The sequence below is a fragment of the Lissotriton vulgaris genome, chromosome 2_1, assembly GCF_964263255.1.
Source record: "Lissotriton vulgaris chromosome 2_1, aLisVul1.2, whole genome shotgun sequence".
NCBI lineage: Eukaryota > Metazoa > Chordata > Amphibia > Caudata > Salamandridae > Lissotriton > Lissotriton vulgaris.
This window is the reverse complement of record NC_141687.1, coordinates 1,150,207,732-1,150,222,572: the sequence shown is the minus strand read 5'-3', so window position 1 is coordinate 1,150,222,572 and position 14,841 is coordinate 1,150,207,732. Positions and strand designations below refer to the sequence as shown.

Here is a 14,841-nt window from a genome sequence, read left to right as displayed (position 1 = left end):
CCGGACCACCAATTGCGTCCTGGTACCGGCTAGTAGAATTCGATATGTTCTAGGGGGGGAAGTAATACATACCATTTGTAAAAACTACTTCTCACAAAGGCCCCCTTATCGGATAATTATCTAGGATTTAAGTAGAGCTTCTATTTGGAACCTACATTAGTTCCCTCGCTTACCTCTTGGTTTGTAGGCTACGTCACCGCCACGGGTACGTCTCATCTCGGTTTTTCCTGTTCTATGCGTCTGTTCCCCTGTTGTGTTAATATACACCGTAACTAATGTTACAGTGTATATTCACTTTGAGACCCATATTCCGTCAATCCAATCTAAGCAATGGATGCACTGAAGACCTTTGGCTTCAGTGAGGAACAATTAAATAAAATCTTGAGCTCAAATAGAAATGGTAATTCAATAACTGTAATCCCAAATGGGGAGAAAAATGGAACCAGCTAGTCATCCTAAAAAGAAAATAATTAGCACAGAATTACATGCTGAATTTATGTCACAATATGTAAGGACAGGTACTATCCCGGTCGGGCTCCAAATACGCAATGAGCCAGGCCTCTTTGTCAATAACCCTAAGTTCTTAGAAACCTGGACATTCATCTCTAACAGGTGTAGTAGGGATTGGATGCTTTTAATAATAGAGACCGCACAAAGCACCATCCTTATAGAAAGAGGGAGATAGAAGAACTAGAAAAAGCATTCACTGACACCAATGTACTAGAAGAGGCCAGAAAAAAGATAGAAGAAAATCAAGACATGAATGGAGACTGCGAATACTTAACTAATAAAAAAACTCAGAAGTTAAGAAAAGATATAAATAGGTTCAGTCAGGATGTGATCTATCCCTTCCTCAAAAAGGATTACTACACAGAAAAGCCAGAACAGAATTGGGAAAGAGGACCGAGGGTAAGGTTTCAACAAAGACGACCCAGACGCATGAACTTTTCTGGTTCATCAGAAAGCAGTAGGGGGGGAGAAGAAACACCACTGAGAGAGGAAGCAACATATACTCACCCAAATAGAGAGTATGAGGATTTTTTAGATCAGCGCCCACAGAAACCCCAAAGGGGATTCTCAAACAGGGGAAGGGGCTCCTATACAAGGAAACCCACGATGAGAGACCAGGACCAAAACAACCCGGCACCTCAAGAATACAGGAGAACGAGGAACAAGGTCTAAAGGAGATAGGAACGACACCAATTATAAACCTATCCTGCAGAGATCTGACAAGCATAGAGGAGGAGGTACTAAGGATGGGATTTAGTTTTGTCCCCACGGCGCGCCTCAATAAATTCCAACTAGAGAAAGATCTATGATCATTCTTTAGAAAAATCAGGTTACAAGGTTTTTTGAGAATAGGCCAGAAAGGGACCCCCCGACAGATTCAGGTCTAAGGGCCAAATCACCGTTCACCCCGAGTTTAGGAATGGTAGACAAAAACATAGATATCTTTGAAAGTATGGTCAAAATGGAAATTGGAAAGCTAGTTGAGAGAAAACACCACCCAGGACATAACATCTCCAAAAATCAAAGGGAAGCACTGGACTCCCTGGCCCAGGATACCCTTATAACTATCAAGCCAGCGAACAAAGGGGGGGGCGTGGGGGGGGGGGTTGTGGTCTTTAATACAGCGGATTATGAACAGAAGGCCATAACCCTCTTATCTAATAAAGAACATTACACCAGGGTACCTCAGAATAGACTGGAGTCATTAAAACGAGAAGTAGCATTATTTCTATCCACTGCTAAAACCAATGGAACGATCACTGAGGAGGAATTTAAATTTTTACACAATGAGAGTCCAAAAACACCTGCATTTTATGGACTCCCCAAAGTCCACAAAAACATGAAGGATCCACCTTTAATACCAATAGTGGCCTCCATCGACTCATTATTAGAACCACTAAGCAAATATGCTGACAGGTTCTTGAAGCCTTTAGTGCAGCAACAAAAGTCCTATATAAAGGATACCTCCGACATGATAACCAGGGTGGAGGGTCTACAGTTCCAGGGAGAGACTGAATATATGGTGACTCTAGATGTAGAGTCACTTTATACAAATATACCACAACAAGACAAAATAAATGTAATTAGAACTCTACTGGAAGGAACAGAAATAGTCAACGCCAATAAAGAATTTATAGTCCAATGTGTATCCATGGTATTATTGAATAATATTTTCCTCTTTAAAAAAGATCTATATATTCAACGTAAGGGGACCAGTATGGGCGCAACTTGCGCACCTAGTCTGGCCTGTATTTATGTTAGTATATTTGAAGACAAGCATGTATATAATGAGATAAGCCCTTTTTATGAAAATATAAGAAATTGGGTTAGGTTTATAGATATTTTTTTCATTTGGTCAGGAACTGAAGATGTATTGAAAGAGTTTTTAACCTGGACTCATTTAGGTGACGAAAATCTGAAATTTACAGCTGTATATAGCAATAAAAAAGTCGATTTTTTAGACATTAGCATAAAGAATGAAAACAATTAGCTTGTGGTGGAACTGTTTAAAAAGAAAACTGACCGTAACACGGTACTCCATTATAACAGTTACCACCCCAAAAGTCAGAAAGACAGTATACCTTTCGGAGAATTTCTCTGATTAAGAAGAAACTGCACCTCCTTAGATGATTTCTACAGGCATGCAGAAGACACTAAGCAAAAGTTCATGGAAAGGGGGTACCCTAAAAAACTTATCAACCACTCATTAAAAAGGGCCCGTTACTATAATAGAGAGAGTCTTCTGGAAAAGAAGGATAAGGACATGGCCATGGACAAAATTGTCATGGTGAATCAGTTCTCAGTGATAGCCAATCAAATTAAAAATGTGATAAATCACAACTGAAAAATCCTGAACGAGGGAATGGAAACCAAGCTTCCACAGCCATTATATGCTTACAGAAAAAACAAGAATCTACGTTCTACTCTGGTACATACATAAAGAGATGACTTAGTTGAAGGACAAAAAACTCTGACAGGAGAGAAAGCGGTAGGGAACCATAGGTGTGGTTCCCGTAGCGTTTGTGACCAATGCTTAGTTACAAAGGAAGTCTGCCTAAACTCAGCCAAACACAGGATTAGCACTTTGAATAATTGTAGGAGCAAAAATCTGGTATATATCGAGCACCTCCAGCTTCACGCCGGCCACGGGAAATCTAAGTGGGAACTATGATGCAGCAAACATCACTGCTTTGCAGGCTAATTGTGTAAATGAGAGGTAGAGAGGTTCAATATAAGAAACCCAATACTGTGGAACGGCCCCCTAATAGAGAAACCATGGTGCATCATGACATATATAAACACAGAGGGAAGTGAGGCACTTCAAGGTGAAACATTGTTTGAATAACGAAAACGTTTAAAGATATATTCTATTCCTTGATGCAGGGCAATTTAAATATTTGATTACACCAGTAAACTTAGCCGGATCTCCCTAAAACCGCGGTCGGGCACAGAAAAGGAGTAGTGAATCTGAGCCTTATTTGAACATATTTCGATCTTTAAGGCATACCACTCTAAAACAGGCCTTTGTTAGAGGTAGTTTTTAAAAATGGTATGTATTTCCCCCCTCACCCCCACCCCCGGAACATATCGAATTCTACTAGCCGGTACCATGACGCGGTTGGCGGTCCAGACATACAGGGAAACCACGGGGAAGGAGGTGCCTCGAACAATACGAGGTAAGGTACCAGTGAGAGGGACCGATTAAGTAAAATCGAGTCTTGAGATAAGAAACATAAAATAATGTATGGCTGTGTTTCTGACGATCCCGATCTTTTGAACTTTTTATCAAACGAATTATCACATTGGCCTGTTCCGCTGATTGTTTGCGGGGACATTAATCTAAATCTCCCGCCTAAGTGGATATCTACTCATAACTTTAGCTATCAGGGAAGGAAGCCAAAAACATTTAGAGCACTCAATGATCTTTGTAACACCCATGCGATATCTGACTGTTGGGAGATGCAACACCCAACCGACCCTGGGTATACTTTTTTTTCACATCCCCATTCCAAATTTGCTAGATTAGATTATTTTCTTGTGTCTGATGTAATTATCTCTCACTGTTCGATAGCCAGATTACCAAGAGTCTTTTCCGACCACAACCCTTTAATTATTAATATGGATTTGGGGGATCTGCATAGACCCCGCAGCAATTGGACATTTGAAAGGGCTCTTCTGGCCAACGTAAATTACTGTAACCTTATGGAAAAATGGATCCCTGACTTCTTAAAATATAACCTAGGGAGTGCTCCCCTAGAGGTGGTCTGGGACACATTAAAGGCCGGTGTAAGGGGAGAAACTCTTAGATTTTCCATCAAACACAACCAGGAAGCAAAACAAGAACTAAACGAATTAAATAATAATCTTACTAGCAAAGAGGAAGACCTGATGAAAGCTGTCCAGGGTAATGGTAATGTAGAAGGTGCAGCAAGAAAAGTTGCGATAGCAAGAAATCAAATACCAGAGACATTCACCGCAAAAGCAATAACCAATGCCATCGTGAACAGGGAGAAAATATATGAGCTTAATGAGCAGGTAGGACACCAACTAGCTGTCCGCTTAAGACAACAGATCAGCGACAACACAATCACTAAAATTAGAGACCCAATTAAAGGCCTGACCTGTGATTCTAAAGAGATAAGGGAAGCGTTCCATAGATACTATGAAGATCTGTACACCGAGACAGGGAAAAATCAATACAAAATAGATACATATTTGGATCTTGGTACAGGTTGTCTACTACCCGAAACCGACAAAGACAAACTTGCAGAAACTCCACAATGGCTCGAAATTCTCCTGTCGATAAATAGTCTCCCAACCGGAAAAGCAATGGGCCTAGACGGAATTCCAGTCGAATTCTATGTTAAATTCAACAAACAACTAAAAGAAACCCTAACCAATTTGGTAATTCAGGTATTTAAGGGAGGGCGAGCACCCGAATCATGGAATCAGGCTAAAATCATAGTTTTTCCTAAAAAAAATAAAGATCCAAAGGAACTAGGGGCTTATCGCCCCATTACCCTGATAAATAACGACGCAAAGATATATTCTAAATTACTCGCTAGTCGATTGGCCCCGGTAATCCACAAAATTATTTCCGTAAGATAGCATGGATTCGTTCCCGGTAGATCTACTACTGATCACATTCAGAGGGTGATCACGCTCTTCGACATAGCGGACGTAACAGGAGACCCTATGGCACTTATCCTTTTAGATGCTGAAAAAGCCTTTGATAGGGTCTCCTGGAAATATCTATGGACCGCTATGTCGAGGAGTGGGATTGGGGAGACATTTATCAATGCTATTCGCAAGATGTACTCTAATCCAGAAGCTGTGGTCTCGATAAATGGAGAAAACACAGCCACAATTAAAGTATCAAGAGGTACAAGACAGGGGTGCCCTTGTTCACCTCTCCTATTTGCCATATTCATCGACCCTTTCATCCACAGATTGGAAATGAATACTTCAATAATGCCAATAAGGACTATCAATGGCGAAACAAAGTCTTTAGCATATGCCGATGACATTGCCATAGTTACAGCTGATCCTAAAAAATCAGTAGAGGCAATGGAACTAGAGGCAAACAAATTTGGTGAAATCTCGGGGTATAAATTAAACCAGACTAAAACTCAAATCTTAATCAACAGCAATAGCAATATTGTCGATGAAAGGGTAACGGATAAGGCAATGTATCTCGGTGTCAACCTTACCGCTAATTTAAACAATCTGGTTAAACTTAACATGGCTCCTCTAATGAAACAAACGGAAAAATGCCTAAAAAAAATGCACAATCTACACCTTACAATCATAGGAAGGTGCAATCTAATCAAAATGGTATATCTTCCTAGATTTTTATATTTTTTCAGATCCATTTGCTTGAATTTTGAACCACTTTTATTTAAGGAAATCGATAACATTTTTTCTCGCTTCATATGGAGCTATGGGAAAATACGAAGATCCAATAGATTTATTACCCTACCAAAAGAACGAGGAGGTTTGGCACTCCCAAACCTTAAAACCTACTGGTGGGCGACAATACTTAAGTATAGTAGCCAGCTGCTCAGGAATAATCAGGACGATCGCTTAGAAAGATCTGTTCCCAACCCTCAGGAACTTATTCTTGGCAATCAAGCAAGCGCACACTTGTGGCGACTGACTTATGACTGCCATTTTAAGAAAGTACGCTTCAAAACTTTAAAGGGTATCTACGCTGCCTGGAATGACATCCGTAAACATTTAGGGCTAGGCCGGTACTCATACTATACTACTTTTATAGGTAACAACAACCTCCCGGATATCTTTTCTGACATGTGTATGATACGGTGGACCAGACTTGGTATAATCCAAGTCGGTTCTCTTTATGAGTCAGCTGGTCTGGCCTCATTCGAGTCTCTAAAACACAAATATGGCCTAGAAAATAGGGACTTCTTCAAATATTTACAGGTCAGGGACTATATCATGAAAAAGGGTGGGGGTACGGTAGCTCTTCAGAAAAACGAGCTAATAGAATCTATTGTTCATTGTAGCAAAGTAAAAATTGGGGCAATATACACCAAGTTAACCACTGGATTCCCGGATGATATGGACAAACACATAGATAATTGGCAGAATAAACTCGGAATCTCAATTATACCCATCCAGAACGCATTCCAGCTATCCCAATCAATACTAATGTCTTCAAAACTGCAAGCACAATTCTACAAAACTTTTTTTCTTCTATACCATACCCCCTATATGCTAGCTAAATGGAGTACAGGTAAAGGGACATTTTGTCCGAGATGCATGATGCCTGAAGTAGATCTAATACATATGTTTGCTACTTGCGGGGCACTATGTACCATCAGACGTGAGATATCCACCTTTTTCTCTGAAATATTTGAATCAGAAATTGTCATTACAACACCGGAAATAATATTGGGGTTTGACAGTGCGAACCACCCAGATAACATGAAGGGACTTCTATTTGTCTCCATGGCGGTGCTTCGAATCTGTCTTGCCTCTTCTTGGCTGGATAATGTCCCCCCATCTTTCCAACAATGGCAGGCCAGATTACTCTCAGCCTATAGCTTGGAAAAAGCAATATACAGCAGGAAGGGTGTCAAAAAGAAAAAGAAGGGTTTAGAAATTTGGTACCCACTTACACAATGGATCGAAGGTCTTGGATAGTAATTTAACTCCATTTATTTGTATTTTTTTATTTTTATTTTATTTATTTATTTATTTTTATTCATTACTTAAATGCAAATGTTTATAGTCTTGTCTTAAGGGTATAGTTACTCGTCATGTTTAGTTAGTCGATGTTAGGCGATATGATCAATAATATCGTGCAATCATGCCTGTATTTGAGTGGGTGGAGGGGGGGGGGGGGGGGGCTCCTAAATGTTTTGAAAAAATTTTGTGTAATAAAAATTGTTTTAAAAAAAAAAGAAACATAAAATAATGAGTCCTCTTACATATTACTATATTAGGAGCCCTTAATTGAAAGAAGTGATTGAAACCAACCTGAGCATTTTAACCAGTTGCCTGTCGAAGAAACAGAAAAAAAGATCTGTCTACACAGTCTTTCATAAAGAAATACGGTAATGTGAGACCTTTTTCTAAATAAAAACATGAGCAATAGACCCTCATAGATTCAAACTAAATGTTACCCGTACATCCATCTATTCCACTACTAGACTGAACATCGAGTTGGCAGAATAACCTGATCTGCTGACCATAGTGTATGGTTGAAAAATAATGCATACAAAGACTGGATGAATTAGAACACTTAACTGAGAGGTTAGTATATATGAATGTGAATGGTATGAGTGATACAGTGGAGTTGGTCACCTACTACAATATAACGGAGGGACCAGTTACCTAGCACGATAGAGAATGTAAAGGAATTAGATGTAATTTGTAACATGAGATATGTATAGGAAGGAACCAGTGCTACAAGGAAGAGATGCACTAGAACCTGAGGATAGAAACGTGACCCAATACACATATCAATTTTATAAATCGATAAAGTTATCTGTTGGATTGTTGACAGCGATGTTAGAATTTTGTGTCAATGTACAATCACAAACATGTACTGACTGATACTTCTCTAATATACAGAAAGGATACCAGTCTATTGAACTTGACGACCCCAAGTGAATACATATTGTCCTGATGAAGGTGTGACCATATCTGCGGGCTCAAACACCGAAACGCGTCGACGCACTTTACTAAAATAGAATTCAAACAAAGCCTAGGAGACTCTAATTATATTGTATCCTATAATACTGGAAGCCTTAATGAATCTGTGAAAAGGCTATTGAATCAGACAATCTGTAGCAACATTAGGTGCTCTATCTATAATTGGGGGTTTCTTTTGTTTATGTACAATTTATTTGCAATCTATTGTATGATTATTTCTGACAACTTATAAAATGTATTTTTTTTAATATGTTGCACAAGTGTAATTTTACTATGTTTTTTTAAACAATTTTCCTATATTATGAGATGTTTTTATGCTATATGTTTTCAGTAGAATCCAATTGACTCTATACTGAAATTTTAACAACTATATTTCTTAATAAAAAGACTGTAAACGTTATAATCTAGTTCGTGACGAGTGATTTGAGAAATTGATCAAGTGCATGCTGTGAGTGAATGAGATAGGAATACTGTAAGATGAGTGTTAGTATTCCTATTCATTAACCCTTCCAGGGATAGCCCCTTGACTTTCTAGTGTCTTAAGTACCCTGTTCACTGGAACCTGTGGGTGTCTTCACTCATATTCTTTACCCTTATGGAATACTACAGGCATATGCATCACTGGTCGTACTTTATCCTGGCCCTTATGGGAAAAAGCAGGCACTCACACTCCAGATCAACTTCTTCATAATGGCAACTTTAAATCATTCACACAATTAAAAGAGGAATTTAATATCCCCACACAGCAATCTTTTAAATATCTTCAACTTCAACAGTGTTTTTAAAAAACAACTGTGACCGTCACCCTGGAGAATCCAACACTCACCAATATTATCATATCTAAACACATGGGGAAAACACAAAGGAGTGACATCTAGTCTTTATAAAACTCTTACACTGCACCTCTTCTCGCAACCCCTCTCTCAAAACCTTCTCTTTAAATGGCAGGGCCGTTTATCAAATTCATACACAGATGATGAATGGGAACAGATATTGGAGAATTTACAAAAAGAAACTTGTGAAGCAAGACTTAAATTCTGTTTATTTAAAATTCTTCATGATTGGCATTGGTCACCAGTGAAATTTCACAAAGCTGGCCTCCTTTCACCGACTAATTGTTGGAGATGCACCAATTTTAGATGCAGTACAACTCATATTATCTGTGAATCTTTCTGGAACTATGTAGGCTAGGTTTTGTGTTCCACAATGCCCTTATGTCTTCCACTCATACCTTTCAACATCCTCTTATATGATTTAAGAAACTCCCCGAAACTTTCCAAACCTGAATACCGCCTTTTTCATACTGCACTGGCTACAGATAAAATATGTATATTACGCCACTGGAAATCATCATCCCCACCATCACAAGAAGAATGGTTGGTAGCCATGATACAAACAGCATCACATGAACGAGTCATTTATAACTTACTTGATCAAACTGATATATTTCTTCAGATTTGGTCACCCTTCCTAAAATCGAAAGATGATGATATTAATAATACTCCTGTCACTATCATTGTAACAAATTAGGGGAAATAACTCTGTATTTTACCAGCTTCTCCTATTCTCCCCTTTTCTTCTCCCTTGTCCCTAAATACCCTGGCTCCACCTTCCACACTACTCTATCACATCTTACCTCTTTTCCTTTTATCTTTAATTACACTATTTTTTAATTCTCCCCATTACATCCAGTTTATTTAGCAATGTTGTTTTTAACACTTGTTATAATATGGTAATTTTCCTATGACAACATGGTCTATCAAGATTATTTAATGCATTACTTGTTGATTATTATTATTATATTTATTCAGTCAATAATGCATAATATATGAATTTCTTATTTATATCTCTTTCATATACACTAACTCCTATACCCCTTATATTTACTCTTCCCTTCCCCTTTCTTACATACTATTTAACTATCTAAATATTTAATTCTCTAGTTATTTATGCAAATATATCTATACCTAACATATGATTATTTATACCTTCTATATTTATTTGTTTTTTCTTTATTAGAAAATGTCATATATTTAGTAATGTTATGTATTCCTATAGAACTATTCATCTACTTATTTAGAACCAGTTGATGTTTATTATTGTTCTATTGATGAATTTCTTTTTTTTCTTCTCTTTTTACAAAAACTTAATAAAAAATGTCAACACAAAAAGTCGGATGTGGCTCAGAAAGATTTGCTAATGAAGATTCTATTCTCTGGGGTGAAGTTGTTTGGACTTCCTTTGGAGGACATGATAAAGAAATCAGCTGAAGATCGCAAACTGCTGCCACCTGAGAAGGCTGTCCATCCTAAGTTTTTTTGTAGCAAAAGAGCTTTGGGTCCAGGAAGACAGGTAAAATCCAACCAGCTCTTTTTTGGTAGTGGGCGTGGCGGAAGTGTCCCTTCCACTGACAAGTTACGGTTCCAGCAGGCACAGACTTCTTCTCAAGCCACATCAAAACCCTGACTATATGACTGTGATGGTCGACCAAGTGGGGGGGAGGGGGTGGGTTACATTTCTCAGTTTCCTAAAGTCTGGGTAGAGACAGTAACAGGCCAGTGGGTGCTTCAGTTGAGGCAGAGCGGTACAGGATTGGTTTTGTGGAAACTCCATCAGATCTTTTTAGAGCTACTCCTTGTCCGTTGAATGGGGTCAAGAGACAGGCCCTCATAAACGCAGTTCAAAATCTCCTGGCAAAAGGAGACATAGTTACAGTGCCTCATTTGCAGAAAGGAAAAGGAGCATCTTCTATTCTCTTTCTGGTGGAAAAGCATTCAGGTGATGTCAGGCATGTGCTGGATCTGAAATTACTAAACTAGTTCATCCCTGATGTCACGTTCAAACTGATGTCTCTTCAGAACATTTTTCCATTAATCAATCAGGGGGATTTCCTGGCATCAATAGACTTACAGGATGCCTATCTCCATGTGATAGTGCATTGGACGTCACAGTGGTTTCTACAATTTTGTGCTCAGGGTCCCCATTATCAATTCAAGGCATTGCCTTTTGGTCTCTGTTCTTCACGTATGGTTTTTACTAAGGTATTGGCTCCCCGATTGGTATTGTAAGATTTGCGCTTATTTGCATGACTTGGCAATTTCTACTTCTTCATTTTCTAAGGTGGAACAGCATGTCACGAAGGTCTGCACTTTGTTACGGAACCATGGATTTTTGGTGAATCACTGGAAGTTGTGTCTAAGCCCTACACAAGATTTGACTTACATTGAGGCCCAGTTCAGGACTTTGGTGGGGAAGGCCTTCCTGACAATGGATAGTAAAATGACTGTCATAACAGAAATTCAGGGTGTGCTGCCAAAGTTATGTCCCCCAGTGAGACATTGGTAGAGACTCCAGGGGCTTATGTCTGCTTCCCTTATGGTGCTGCCTTGGGCTTGCTTGCATTAGGTACCCATTGATCAATCATGTCTTGTCTCACTGGTTGCCGAATTGGCAGGATTACTGGAAGGGTGTTCTTTGACCCCACATGTAAAAGACATTTTTAAGCTGGTGGATGAACAATGTGAATCTGTCTAGGGATGTTGTTTCCATGTACAGCCCTCCAAAATTGTGACAGCAGATTCCAGCAATACATGGTGGGGTTCGAACATGCTGAATCCTTTTGTTCAGGGGAGGTGGTCAAGGGTACAGGCTGCTTGTTCTTCCAACTACTGGGAGCTGAAAGCCGTTCATCTGTGTCTCTTGGTGTTTGCCCTTCATTTGTTGAATCCTCGTGTGTAGGTTGGGTCAGACAACAGGGTGATCATGGAGGTTGCAAGGTGAGAGCCCTCAGCTGAATGAGTCAGGCTAATTGTAGCTGGCCGGAACAGGAGCTGGAGAATGTCTGTAATTTACTTACTGAGAAAGGAGAATGTGGTGGTGGACAGGCTCATCTCATGAGCTCACTGTCTTTGACGAGGGATGTGTTCTTGAAATTGCAGAAGAGGTTTGGATCTCCCAGGATCTATTTGCTTGCTTCCCTGGAGAATGCCAGGCTTCCTTGCTTCTGTATGATTATGCCTTTTCAAGCCGCATGGGAGATGGACGTGATGTCCTTCCCCTGGCCTCAGAGGCTGCTGTATGTGTTTCCCCCAGTTCCGTTGATTCCCACTGTGTTGAGGAAGATCAGGTTGGACAAGGCCATTGTGGTTCTGGTAGTTCCAGGGTGGCAGAGGCACTAGTGGTTACAACTCTTGTTGGAATCTGCTGTTCAGACATGTTAGGAGATTCCTTGTCATCCATATCCATTGAGGGATCCCCAGCTCACTATCAACTTATTGCAGTCGATGCACTTTCAGGCCTCGTTATTGAACAGAGGAGTCTGATGGTTAAGGGGTGTTCCCCAGTGGCGGACAATTTGATTCAGCAGTCTCAATGCGCTTCTACTTTATGGTCTTATGCCAAGCATTGGTCACATTTTTGTATTTGATGTTTGAAGTTGGGTTTAGTTGCTGATGACATCAAACCCATGAGGGTGCTGTATTTTTTGACCAATGGTTTTCAGTTGGGTTTGGCCCATTCTACTCAGCGGGCTCAATGGGCAGATCTTAGAGCTTTTAAGAGCCCTCTTTTTGATCTAATGGAACCTCTGGTGTCAAGGTAATTGATGAGCAATCTTAGGTTTATAGGAAGCCCAATCACTGAAAAGTGGAGTATTTCAATGTCTTATGTCCATGAACTAAAGTTTCAAGGCCGGAATCACAAAACCACTTGCGAGCATAAGTCAGACAAATGGCTGGATTTACAAATGCATGGAATTCACATAAAAGTGGCTTGCAGTAGTGAATCATTTTATTTATATATAATATTGCGACACAGCGCAATATTGCTAGGGGGAAAATACCACTCTCGGGTTAGTAAATCATTGTTCCAAAGCCTGTTTAACCATCATATTTGTGATGGCCGAAGATGTGAATTTTCTGTATTATCGCAAAATCTTCTCAACATTTCCAACAATTCTTAGAGATTTACTCCTGTCAAAGGTAGGAGAAAATCCTTTCCAGAGTGGGAAGAGGAAGGGAAACGCAAAACCTCCAAAGTTCATTGTGTTTACTGGAAAAATAATTTTTGTGTGTAGCAAAAACCAATACAAACAATAGTGGCATTGCACAAAGGTGCTAGCTTTCCACAATGCATAAATGCAAGCAACAAACAAGCAATGGCAAAGCCAACCGATCTGCTGTTGGCTTCCAGCCTTCTGGCAATTCTTGTTCTGTTTTGTCAAGGTTTTTACAAAACTTTAGTCCTTGGAATATGCTGGGCCCTCATCAGTCTAAAAAGAAAAAAATCACTTGCTAAAAGCAAAAAAGATTTTTGGGGTGCATTATCATACTTACACCCTAGCACTGAAAGGATCTTCTAAAAAAAATGTGTCTGGCTTTGGAGGAAGAAAGAAAGAAAGAAAGAAAGAAAGAAAGAAAGAAAGAAAGAAAGAAAGAAAGAAAGAAAGAAAGAAAGAAAGAAGGAAAGTATGAGAAGGAAGGAAAGTATGAGAAAGAAGGAAAGCAAGAGAAAGAAGTAAAGCAAAAGAAGGAATGAATGCAAAAGAAAGAAAGCAAAAGAGAAAGAAACAAGACGAAAGAAGGATAGAAAAAGGAAGAAAGGAAAGCAAAAGAAAGAAAGAAGGAAAGCAAAAGAGAAAAAAGGAAAGTGAAAAAGAAAGAGGGAAAAATGGAAAGTGGAAGAGGGAAAAGGGAAAAGAGAAAGAAAGTGAAGGAATGAAAGAAAGAACGAAAGAGATTACAAAAGAAGGAAGGGAAAAGAGAAGGAGTACAAAAAGGTTAAAAGAGGATAACTTATTACAGAACAGTTTCAAATTGATAATCTGGTATGCTGTGAAGTAGCAGCAGTCACAAAAGCTAACACTCCCAAAGGAATTTACAACAGCATTGGCAGGAGATGGGATCTGATAAAGCTGTAATAGGCATCAGAAATGTCTTGCTATCACATCAGTCACTAAAAACAAAAGCGAAACTAAAGTAATTATAAAGTGAAAATGAAAACACTGGCACAGAAGGGAACTAGCTTGTGTGCGGATGTGCTCCTTGTGAGAGGGAGGGAAAAATGCAGTCTCTCAAAGTGAAGTTACCCAGTGGCTAAAGTAGGCTGACCCACTGCCCATGTTATAAGCTGTAGCGGGCGGAAACAAAATGTGAATGACAATACAAAAGGCCAATTGGTTGAGAAAGGTGGCAGAAAGCTCTCATATGTAAGAATAATGTATTTTTTTTAGTAAAGTCAAAATGTTTTGGCTAATTCCAGACCGAAAAAGGAAGCCAGAAAATGTTTCCAGAACTTTGCATGCAAATGTGTGATTGTGCAACAGTCCATGCATAACCTGAGAAGGTTTTGAGAAACCCTAAAATGCTAAAAACTTCACCCAAGCCTCTGAGAAAAGATTTATGTTTTATTTGTAACAGCAGCACTCCGTGTTCATTGACATCCAATGACAACATATACTGTGCAGACAGTGGTGACTGTGTCCATATGTCCGGCATGGGGAGCATGTGATCATGTGCTAGGTCCTGATTGGTTATGTGTTCCTAACTCCTGTGGCATCTGACTTTATGGTGTTTTTTAAAGCATACTTACCCCCTCTGGCCATGTATGCTTAATTGGTGCAATCTCCATGACCATTGTAATTTCTGTGCACCT

The 14,841-nt window shown here is 39.4% G+C and overlaps 1 protein-coding gene across 1 annotated transcript in view; it reads right to left on the bottom strand.

Annotated features, from left to right (window-relative positions):
- HIVEP3 (HIVEP zinc finger 3) overlaps positions 1-14,841 on the bottom strand; it is a 2,131,558-nt gene that overhangs the window by 1,296,910 nt on the left and 819,807 nt on the right. The window lies entirely within an intron of this gene.